At 40.8% G+C, this 11,640-nt stretch overlaps 1 non-coding gene across 1 annotated transcript; it reads right to left on the minus strand.

Moving 5' to 3' along the window:
* Positions 1 to 289: 289 nt before the first annotated feature.
* trnaa-ugc (transfer RNA alanine (anticodon UGC)) lies at positions 290 to 365 on the minus strand. Its single transcript has one exon. It is a non-coding gene; the product is annotated as a tRNA-Ala (tRNA).
* Between the last annotated feature and the right edge of the window lie 11,275 nt (positions 366 to 11,640).

Raw genomic sequence — 11,640 nt, forward strand, 5'->3', positions numbered from 1 at the left:
TGATGCCTGTTGTTAAAATGGCCAGCTTCAGTCAGCTGATTCTAGCCATCCTTTATGGTTAGTTCTAGTCGGGCAGCTTAGTCTCCTATTCAGAAGACCCCCGCTTTTGTTAGTGTCTTATTGGTCAAGGTCACTTCACATACTTATTACCACATCTCTTTCAGCCTATCAGCAGCCTTGTTTCCGGGGACTTCAGTTTCAGTTGGACTATTTACATTTAAGTCATTTAGTAGACACTCTTATCCAGAGCGACTTACAAGTACATACATTCATACTTTTTTTTTTGTACTGGCCCCCCGTGGGAATCGAACCCACAACCCTGGCGTTGCAAGCGCCATGCTCTACCAACTGAGCCACAGGGGGCCAGGACTATGACCCCAGCACGCTGTGGGGCCAGAAACGTTCCCCATCCTGATGAGCACATCCACAGCTTTCCCTCCTTTTGAACTTTTCCTCCTGTGGACTGTTCATGCATCTAAATGAACATATAGTTCATGTTTGTTCTCACCGGACATGATTTTCAGTTATCTGAACCATGAGTGGTCAGATGTGTGTGTGATGTGTAAATGTGGACATCTTCTTCCATTAAACTCCCCTTAACCTGGACATCCGCCTCCTCGTTGTTCTGACCGGACATTCTGTGGTGGTTGCTACCGGCCTTAAGCCAGCACCTACCATTTCTTATTACATTCATGGTCCATCGATTCTCTACAACCCTACCCCTATTTTTCACCTGTAAAGCAGCTAAATGTCACAAACTGTATGGGACAGGAGAAAGTGCTGACTGAGAGAATGTTTCCTGTGGTGGTTATTCAAGTCTTTTATATGTATACAGTTTTTAAAGTAATTTAACACAGAACTCGACACCCAAGTCCCAAGTCTAGGAAGATTATGGCAACAAAAAACCTCTGCCACTGTTGCCAGCTGGATTCATCAAAAAGGCTTGCTGCTTTAACTGTAACTGCCATGAAATATTATGACAGACATCAGGTCATGCTTATAAAACATTTTATAACAATACTTCACTGCATATGAGATTATGTATTCACCTACACTATCACCTTGACACATTGTTTACATATAAAGGATGTTTATCTAAAATATTATTATAATAACTTTTCAATAATTGACTTCAAAAGAAAGATCCAATGTTAGCAATCCAAGAAAGACCACTTGGGGTGTGTTGCTCATACTCACACAATGATCTGACCATAACAACCTAATATCCCTCAACAACAATCATTTACGCAATTGAATACTGGGATATTTTGCACAGTTTTCATTTACTTGTTAATTGTTCATAATGAAATGTTGTAAAACAGAAACTGGATTGATGGCAGCATTCGAGCGAAACTGAAAGCGCGAACCCCTGCTTTTAATCAGGGCAAGGTGACCGGAAACATGACGGATACAAACAGTGTAGCTATTCCCTCCGCAAGGCAATCAAACAAGCTAAGCGTCAGTATAGAGACAAAGTAGAGTCACAATTCAACGGCTCAGACACAAGAGGTATGTGGCAGGGTCTACAGTCAATCACGGATTACAAAAAGAAAACCAGCCCCGTCGCGGACCAGGACGTCTTGCTCTCAGACAGACGAAACAACTTCTTTGCCCGCTTTGAGGACAATACAGTGCCACTGACACGGCCCGCTACCAAAACCTGCAGACTCTCCTTCACTGCAGCCGAAGTGAGTAAAACATTTAAACGTAAGTAAAACATTTAAACATGTTAACCCTCGCAAGCCTGCAGGCCCAGACGGCATCCCCAGCTGCGTCCTCAGAGCATGCGCAGACCAGCTGGCTGGTGTGTTTACGGACATATTCAATCAATCCCTATCCCAGTCTGCTGTCCCCACATGCTTCAAGAGGAACACCATTGTTCCTGTTCCCAAGAAAGCTAAGGTAACTGAGCTAAACAACTACCGCCCTGTAGCACTCACTTCCGTCATCATGAAGTGCTTTGAGAGACTAGTCAAGGACCATATCACCTCCACCCTACCTGACACCCTAGACCCACTCCAATTTGCTTACCGCCCCAATAGGTCCACAGACGACACAATTGCAACCACACTGCACACTGCCCTAACCCTTCTGGACAAGAGGAATACCTATGTGAGAATGCTGTTCATCGACTACAGCTCAGCATTTAACACCATAGTACCCTCCAAACCCTGGGTCTCGACCCTGCCCTGTGCAACTGGGTACTGGACTTCCTGACGGGCCTCCCCCAGGTGGTGAGGGTAGGTAACAACATCTCCACTCCGCTGATCCTCAACACTGGGGCCCCACAAGGGTGCGTTCTGAGCCCTCTCCTGTACTCCCTGTTCACCCACGACTGCGTGGCCATGCACGCCTCCAACTCATTCATCAAGTTTGCAGATGACACTACAGTGGTAGGCTTGATTACCAACAACGACGAGACGGCCTACAGAGAGGAGGTGAGGGCCCTCGGAGTGTGGCGTCAGAAAAATAACCTCACACTCAACGTCAACAAAACAAGGGAGATGATCGTGGACTTCAGGAAACAGCAGAGGGAGCACCCTCCTATCCACATCGACGGGACAGTAGTGGAGAGGGCAGTAAGTTTTAAGTTCCTCGGTGTACACATCACGGACAAACTGAATTGGTCCACCCACACAGACAGTGTGGTGAAGAAGGCGCAGCAGCGCCTCTTCAACCTCAGGAGGCTGAAGAAATTCGGCTTGTCACCAAAAGCACTCACAAACTTTTACAGATGCACAATCGAGAGCATCCTGTCGGGCTGTATCACCGCCTGGTACGGCAACTGCTCCGCCCACAACCGTAAGGCTCTCCAGAGGGTAGTGATGTCTGCACAACGCATCACCGGGGGCAAACTACCTGCCCTCCAGGACACCTACATCACCCGATATCACAGGAAGGCCATAAAGATCATCAAGTACAACAACCACCCGAGCCACTGTCTGTTCACCCCGCTATCACCCAGAAGGCGAGGTCAGTACAGGTGCATCAAAGCAGGGACCGAGAGACTGAAAAACAGCTTCTATCTCAAGGCCATCAGACTGTTAAACAGCCACCACTAACATTGAGTGGCTGCTGCCAACATACTGACTCAACTCCAGCCACTTTAACAATGTAAAAATGTATGAAAAAATGTATCACTAGCCACTTTAAACAATGCCATTTAATATAATGTTTACATACCCTACATTACTCATGTCACGTTCCTGACCTTATTTCCCTTGTTTTGTATTTATTTAGTATGGTCAGGGCGTGAGTTGGGGTGGGCAGTCTATGTTATTTGTTTCTATGTTTAGGTTTGTTCGTTTGGCCAAATATGGTTCTCAATCAGAGACAGGTGTTTGTCATTGTCTCTGATTGGGAGCCATATTAAGGTTGGCTGTTTTCACTGGTTGTTGGTGGGTGATTGTTGCCGTGTCTGTGTTTGTTCGCCACACGGTACTGTTTTCGTTCGTTTGTTCACGTCGTTTATTGTTTTGTATTTTGTCAAGTGTTTTTCGTCTTCGTTCATATAATTAATTGCGCTTTGGTCCGATCCTTGCTCCTCCACAGACGAGGAGGATTACAATGAACGTTACAACTCATCTCATATGTATATACTGTACTCTATACCATCTACTGCATCTTGCCATCTTGATGTAATACATGTATCACTAGTCACTTTAAACAATGCCACTTTTATATGTTTACATACCCTACATTACTCATCTCATATGTATATACTGTACTCGATACCATCTACTGCATCTTGCCTATGCCGTTCATTCATATATTTTTATGTACATATTCTTCATTCCTTTACACTTGTGTGTATAAGGTAGTTGTTGTGAAATTGATAGGTTAGATTACTCGTTGGTTATTACTGCATTGTCGGAACTAGAAGCACAAGCATTTCGCTACACTCGCATTAACATCTGCTAACCATTTGTATGTGACAAATAACATTTTATTTTATTTAAATGAGCGCAAACCCACCATGATTTAACATGCATGTACCTTTACCAACAGAGAGATCCTTTGATCATCTGCATACTTAGAGTCTGCATAGCCTGCAGAATTTAAAGTCCATGAATATCTGTGTGTTCATGGTGTAGATGAATGCATAGGGCTCATGCACTGCATGCTGATAGAAATAGAAAGAGAGCAAAGAAGGAAAGTCAATCCACCGTTTGTCAGGCTGCAACCTATGAGGCCAGGCTCCCTCTCCCCATAATGCACTGTAAAAGTGATTGATTGGTATGATATTGAGAGATTGTCCATCTGAACTGTCCTCACTCACCAACGTGATGAAATTACTGTGCACTGATCTTTGAAAGCGTAATCGTAGATTAGGTCAGTGCTATCCATCTATTCTAATGCGGAAACTTGCCATTTCCTAAAGTGCAGATCATACAAGAGGCGAATACACACGCACAGATCCAGAACTCACCACCAAGACACTAATATCCTTAGAGGCTGTGCTTAATGTTCTGGAACATATTAGAAGTTGATGTTTCCTGGCCCGGGTACAGGTGCACATGTGCCTGAAATGGGCATTCTCTGCTGGTCGGTTACTGCGTAGCAACCTAGAGGTGCCAAAAGCCCCAGGCCCAGATTCACAAAACCTTCTAAAGAAGAAATTACTTCCTATCTGCCATTTTTCCCTTAACTATAGACTTCAGCAGAAAGTAAAGCAAAGTTGCTATTCCTCAAAAAGGTTATTGGAAAATATACTGCGCTGTTTCTTATGTTTCTCCTTAAGAAAAAAGTTAAGGAGAAATTGGATTCTTGAAAATAAAGTCCTTGGAAATGTTTTTAATTCCAACATAGCTAAACCCTTGTCTTAAACTCAGGGCAGTAAGAGAAAAAGCTCATGGAAGCAGTTGAACATGTTTAATTCACTCACAAACTTCCTCTGAAAGTTTCAGTATTGATGATTTTAAACCAAAGAACATGTTTTAGAACAATACGAAATATGCTAACATGATTGCCATTGCTATCTAAAACAGTTGACTTGCAACACACATCTTAAGAACATTCTAAGATGATATTTGAGAAGCTCGTAATTTGTAGCAAACTTTAAAATAATGAATAGTGGGAAGGTAACTTGATAATAATAAGCACATTTTAGAGGCCAAAACGGCCATCTAAAAAACATTTGTTTGGCCTTCCTGGCAATCATAAGTTACATTGGCTTTCAAATCAAATCAAAGTTTATTTGTCACGTGCGTTTATTTCAAATCAAAGTTTATTGTCAAGCTTGTCAAGCTCGTAAGAAAATCATTAAATCTTAAGATATTGTTGAGGAATTGCACTTACGAACTATCTTATAAAGTTCTATTTTTAAGTTTTTATTAAGTTTTTGCATAAGAAGTGTTTTGTGAATCTGGGCTTGTCTGTCTTGTCTGCCCTGTCTTTTTACTGTTGTTTTATTTCTTTACTTAATACTTTACTTTCTTTTCACCTAATACCTTTTTGCAGTGTTTGTTAGAGTAAGTAAGCATTTCACTGTAAGGTCTACACCTGTTGTATTCGGCGCACGTGACAAATAAACTTTGATTTGATTTGATTTGAAAGCCTATGTAACTTATGATTGCCAGGAAGGCCAAACAAATGTTTTTTAGATGGTCGTTTTGGCCTCTAAAAGGTGCTTATTATTATCAAGTTACCTTCCCACTATTCATTATTTTAAAGTTTGCTACAAATTGAGAAATGTTATGAAATAGTGATCCATTCTGACTACTATGCTTGACTACACAGGACCACTTGCTGACACAGACCAATCATGGGCCGGCAGACTACAAGGAGCATTGTGCCACTCACCGCTCTGCTCAGGAGACATAGGATATAGCTAGATGTATTTATTAATGTTAATGCAGATAGCATCTGTTGAACAATGTAACTCATATCGCATACCATGTGATAGATCTGTATGAAACACAGGATAACCACGACTGTTTATATCCAAGGCTTCCGGTATTGACTCCGACATCATCTAGGAGTGTTGGGTTGACTCTCTCAGGCAGGATGAAAACGACTACATCAACCATGATCCTTTGCTAGTTACGGCCACTTTCCCCATGATCCTTAGCGATTTTTGGTGCCATTCAGCCTCATTCAGCAATATGGCGTGTTTCAAATTCGTATACTTCATGCGCCATTGGGAGTTTTCCATAGGAATACGTGGAGGGCGTCAGCTCTATCACTATATGGTTTTAATGTCTATGGATATGGGTCCAGCTCAAAATGTCATTTTTGACACAACATAGTGGCCCTCGATCAATTTCCATTAAGAACACTGTAGTCCCCAATTCCTTCCTGGTGAGTGAGCCAAAAGGAGTCCTAATCAGATGCTCCATCAGTTCCTGTGCCCATGCTCTCCTGTGTAGGCCTTTGTGGCTTGAATGATGATCCACATTATTTTATTCAGGTATACAGACTATTAAATAATACTGTGATGAGCCATCGTTTAGGAGCTGCAGGAACAGAAACATCATTACAGTACGTTAGATGGTGGTGATTGTCATGTGTCTAATTCTATATCTCAGTGAGCACATTATTTAATCACTCCTACAAAATACAGTCCCATTGTGAGAGATGTTAGATATTCGTCTTATTGCAACATAAACCTCCTATCCTAATGATGAGAGCATGCAGCCTCCCTGTGTTTTTCATTATAACAGCCTGTAATTGGCTTGTCAGCAGCGATGTTCACACCCAGAGGAAATACATCCTCAGAGAGAACAGAACAGTGTGTATCCTCCGAGGTCAACCTGACTGGATGTGGTCCATTGTGTTCTGATGATTTTCGTCTGTGGGTTAGCACATGCCTCAACCCTGGTGGATAAATAAAAAGCTCAATTGTGTTTTTCAATAGGGTCATTAAAATATGAATTATCCATATTATGTTTGATGTGTACGGGCAGTCAACAGGGTTTCCTGGCTTTTGTTGCTGCCTCAGCCTAAAACTGGGGCTAACCATGTGACATAGTGATAATGACTCAGACACATCAATTAAAACTATAGCTACTGCAACACAAATGACCCACAACAGATACATAACACATCCTGCATCCATTTAGATGATGTATGCCATTTAGCAGACACTTTTATCCAAAGCAACTTACCTACACATGCTATATGGGCGGGGACCAGGCATGCATATATTTTTTGGGGTGGTCCCGGGACTCGAACCCACTATCCTTTTGTTGCAAGCAAGCTCTACCAACTGAGCTACAGAGGACCACATTGTTAGCACTGTCTGAACTATTCTCTTGGTTTGATATATTTGTATTTTATTATTGTTAATTGATTGCTTCTATTGTGTTACTAATTGTGTGATTCAGTGATTATGGCTCAATTACATTAAATAAACGCTGCCTCACAGTGACACCATGTGCTGATTTTAACAAACCATAATTCTAATCAAGTGTTGATTTATATTGATGTTATGCATCGCTCAAGCAATGTTGATGCATATACATATACCTCATTCATTTTAAATAAGGAAACAGCAACAGAAGGTGTATTCGGTTGATGGTGTGGTTCATCAATGAATATGTTTCTAATTACCTTTCCTCTCATATTGTGTTTTATTCTGCCTCCCAACTGAAGCCAAAGGTCTGTTTCTGAAGTAGGCAGACAGAAAGAAGAAGTCAGGATCACTATCTGAGGGAAAAATCTCAGCACTACATTTTTCAGAGTACCATGGCAACCGGGCAGTCAAAAGAATTTTGATGAGAGCAGCAGGGAAGGAGATGCTGATGACAAGGGAGACAATTTGTTACCCCAATTGAAACAGCAACAGAGCCTGATTTCATACATAAGTATTTTGCCATAGTTTTTATCTGGACTAGCAAAAACACTGATGTCTTCTCCTTTTATCCTATCACAATAGTCCCTCTGTCAACGAAGTCTGCAGCATCTTCATTTCCCTTAGATGAAGTACTCAGTTCAGGTTGCTGTTGCATCAAGTACACTGAGACAGCAACTGAAGCATTAGCATAGCGATGGAAGGTGGATACTGAGACGTGATTGGCATTGGTGCAGCATGAAAACCTGCACATGCTACTGTGAATGGGCGGTACCAGGCAGTGCTTTTTGAGAAACTCAATTTCACATCGCATTGGGGGGAAGTGGCAATCAGCATAACGGTCCAGCTGTCTATCTTGGGCAGCCATTCTCTTACCAATTCAATCTCGCTGCTCAGTGCTCGGCAAACAGAACGTTGTCTTGACAAAAATAATCACACACAACATTGAGATCCAGAGACCGTCTGTCAGCACAGAGCCGGCTGAACAAATATCACACACACCCACGGTTAATTTAAACACCTTTTACACAAGTCAGTAGTACACAACCCTCTGCTGAATATTATCAGTTGATGACTTCTTCAGTGGAAACACAAGCTTACTAAAAGTCCCCCTCCATAAAGATTTTGAAAGGAAACAACATTAGCATTTGCTAACATTGATGAACAGTTGTTTCATGTGTCATGTCTGTAACAACTTAATTTGCATTGAAGTTAACATACTGATACCATATGGATTGAAGGTGGCATCAATATGTACGCCTGATGATACGCGAAGAGAGTGTAGGTCGCATAAAGACCTTATGTCAAATAAGTTATACCTACTGTATTACCGTGTCATCCCATCACCTTCATACTAGCAGTAAGATTTCTTCAAGATCTCAAAATACAGCGCATTTCTGCGTTTACTTGGCTGTACCACCCACAGTGAAAACAGGCCTTCTAGGGTTGTATGTAATTGTAAAAGTTGAAGCTAACAGTTCTAATATTTAAATGATGTTACACCCTCTAGTTAAGTGCTTATTATCCGCTAACTCAAAATTCAGAGAAAGCTAATTTAAGGTCAGAGCAGAAAAGCGAGAGGAAATCCACATCTTAATGAAATGTAATCTCGTAAAAATTCCAAAATCCAAATGGCATTAAGGCTTAGAGAGGTGCTACTAATAAGTGAGCTATGTAACTTTCTTCCCTAAAATCGCAGATTGAGCTGGAGGGTGAGAGAAAGGTTACAGGTGTAGGATCTTAATTTGATGCAGGAAATGTAAAACCTGTAGTGTATTTGAGGTTTAAAAAGGCTTATGAAGTTTGGAATTTTCACGTTTTAATTTCAGACTTAATTTTCCCTTACGAAAAAAGTATCAAGGCCTTCAAAAATGTCCATTAATAATAATCCACGTAATAATTCAAATGTCTTGTTACTGTAGGATTATTCTCCTGCTGTAGCAAACTGGCCCAAATTAAGATCCTATATCTGTAGTTGATTAGACAACTGCAGGGGCTACCTATGTACTGAGCTGGTGGAGGTGAGCTTCAAGGTTCCTGGTGGTGGTTTTATGGACCAGTAGAATAGATGAGTGTTAGGGTTCAGTGGCTGTATGGAATAGAGGGGAGCAAGGTGAAGGTACAGGAGGATGCTGGCTAACACAGGGGAATGCTACAGTGACAGAGGGCCCTACCTGGGAGCAGAGCAGCCCTGATCTCTTCCACCCGGGGCCCCAGGCGGCCAGTCAGGGATGACTCTCTGATGGAGGAGCGTGTTATCAGTGCGGGCAGGCAGGCTAAATCACTGGTTGAGCAAAGGTTACAGCCACTAGTCTGTTCCTCCGCCTAGGAGGGCAAGTGGGTGAGTGACAAAGCAGACTGAATCACAGGGGAAAAGCTCAGGGGTGGAGGACGGGTGGAGGAGGGTGGGGGATGGTGACTTTATCCCCCCTGGGCCAAGGCTGTGATTTATACATTACTAACGCTCAATGATGCAATGCAAAATCAAATCAAGCAAGTGTATAATGAGACGTGTAATCTGTGAACAGCAACAAGCTTCCTGTGGTTGATTGTGGGAGTGTAAACAATTATGAAAGACATGAAATCTGCTGAAATCTAACTCCTGGCAAAAACAACTCCTTGTTTTTCAAGCTTGGTATTGAAGTCATAACTCCGTATATTATTGTGCTCATCATGTGTACAGAAATAGAGGTGCCAGTGAACCATTTTCACCTCTCACAGTCATTTGTAAACATTACAAGAGTGGTAACCGAGCAAATTTATCATTTTTACACTGAGCTTGTATGGAGAACTACAGGAGTACTACAGTATGGAGTACTACAGATTTTGAAAGGACATTTGTCTTGTTTCAACTGGCTTATACACAGCGCTCTCTTAAACTACTACTCTAGTAATTGCCTGGTAATACATTAGACTATGCATGGTTCCATTAGTTCAGCTGTTCAAATAGAGAGACAAGCTGTTTCAGAGGCCTTTACTCCATCACTGCTGTGGAAATACAAGTCAGTCATAAAACCTACCCTGCTTCACACACCCAGAAAATAGTGGTTTCTTTGGGATCTTTCTGTCTTTTAACTGTCCGGCACAATCTCATACTCAATTCGTGCAAATATGTACAAAAAGTATTTTAGCAGATTTTTGTGCGTTTTTGTGCGTCTTAATTCGTGTGAAAATACACTATTTTTTGTCCATCTTAATTCGTAGGAAAATACACCTTTTTGTGCGACTTCATTCACAGGAAATACATCTTTTAGTGGCAAACTTCGGAAACAATCTTTTGAAAGTTTTAGAGCAATGCATTTTGGGCAATGGTGTTCTACATTGCCTTTTTTTTGTGTCCCACATTTATTTATATATTTTAAAAAACATGTTAACAACCCAATACTGTTAATCAACCAGGTTGTCACAGAAAAATTATAATAGTAACCTTACATTGTTGATTTTTTATTAACGCCAATACTGTTTTCTATGCTTATTTTCACTTAATATTTCAGGATACTAGTGCTGGTAGTCAGCAAAGCCCTTTTTTTCGTGTAGGCAACAGTAGGCCAACACGATTTTCTTCATAAAGTATTTTATATTTCGTGTAGGCAACAGTAGGCCAACACAATTTTCTTCATAAAGTATTTTATATTTCCTGGAGCCTACATTACACAATTTTCTTCATAATGTATTTAATACAAGACTCCACTTTTTCATGTACATTACACAATTTCCTTCATAATGCATTTTATACAAGGCTATGTCGAATTTTATGAGGGTTGCCAGATTGGAAAAAAGATATTGGGGTTTTTGTGTGTTATCGATGAAGGTATTTGATTGGGAAATGGAGATACATTTTTATGATGGGAAATTATAATACACTCCATAATACACACACACGTACACAAACACTTACACACATATACACACACCCACTTTGTTTTATACTCATGTTATAGCCTACTCTTGACTTTTGTATGAATTATTTTTAATAAAATATTTGTATCTAGTTGTCATGTATTCATTATCTTTAACTGGTTAAATGTTTGTAGTTTGTATGTTTCAGTAATAATTACTATGGTTAAATAGTCGTAAAGCTCTGCTTGATTTGGCTTTTGGTATATTTTACATTTTTATACATATTCTGTATTTCCACTGAAGAAAGCAATAATTAACCAACACACTACTGTAATTAAATGGACACTACCTGTTATAAAACGGAAATTGCTCTCCGTAAATAAATGGTGAGAAATGCTCAGTCTGAAGCCATTCGACTATGGGTTTCACAGCAATATAATAATGATACAAGTTACATCAGCTTAAAAATTGTGTATTTAAAACCTCTGGGGTATAACATGTTGGGCAAA

This window comes from Salvelinus fontinalis, chromosome 24 (genome assembly GCF_029448725.1).
Source record: "Salvelinus fontinalis isolate EN_2023a chromosome 24, ASM2944872v1, whole genome shotgun sequence".
In the NCBI taxonomy this organism is placed as follows: Eukaryota; Metazoa; Chordata; class Actinopteri; order Salmoniformes; family Salmonidae; genus Salvelinus; species Salvelinus fontinalis.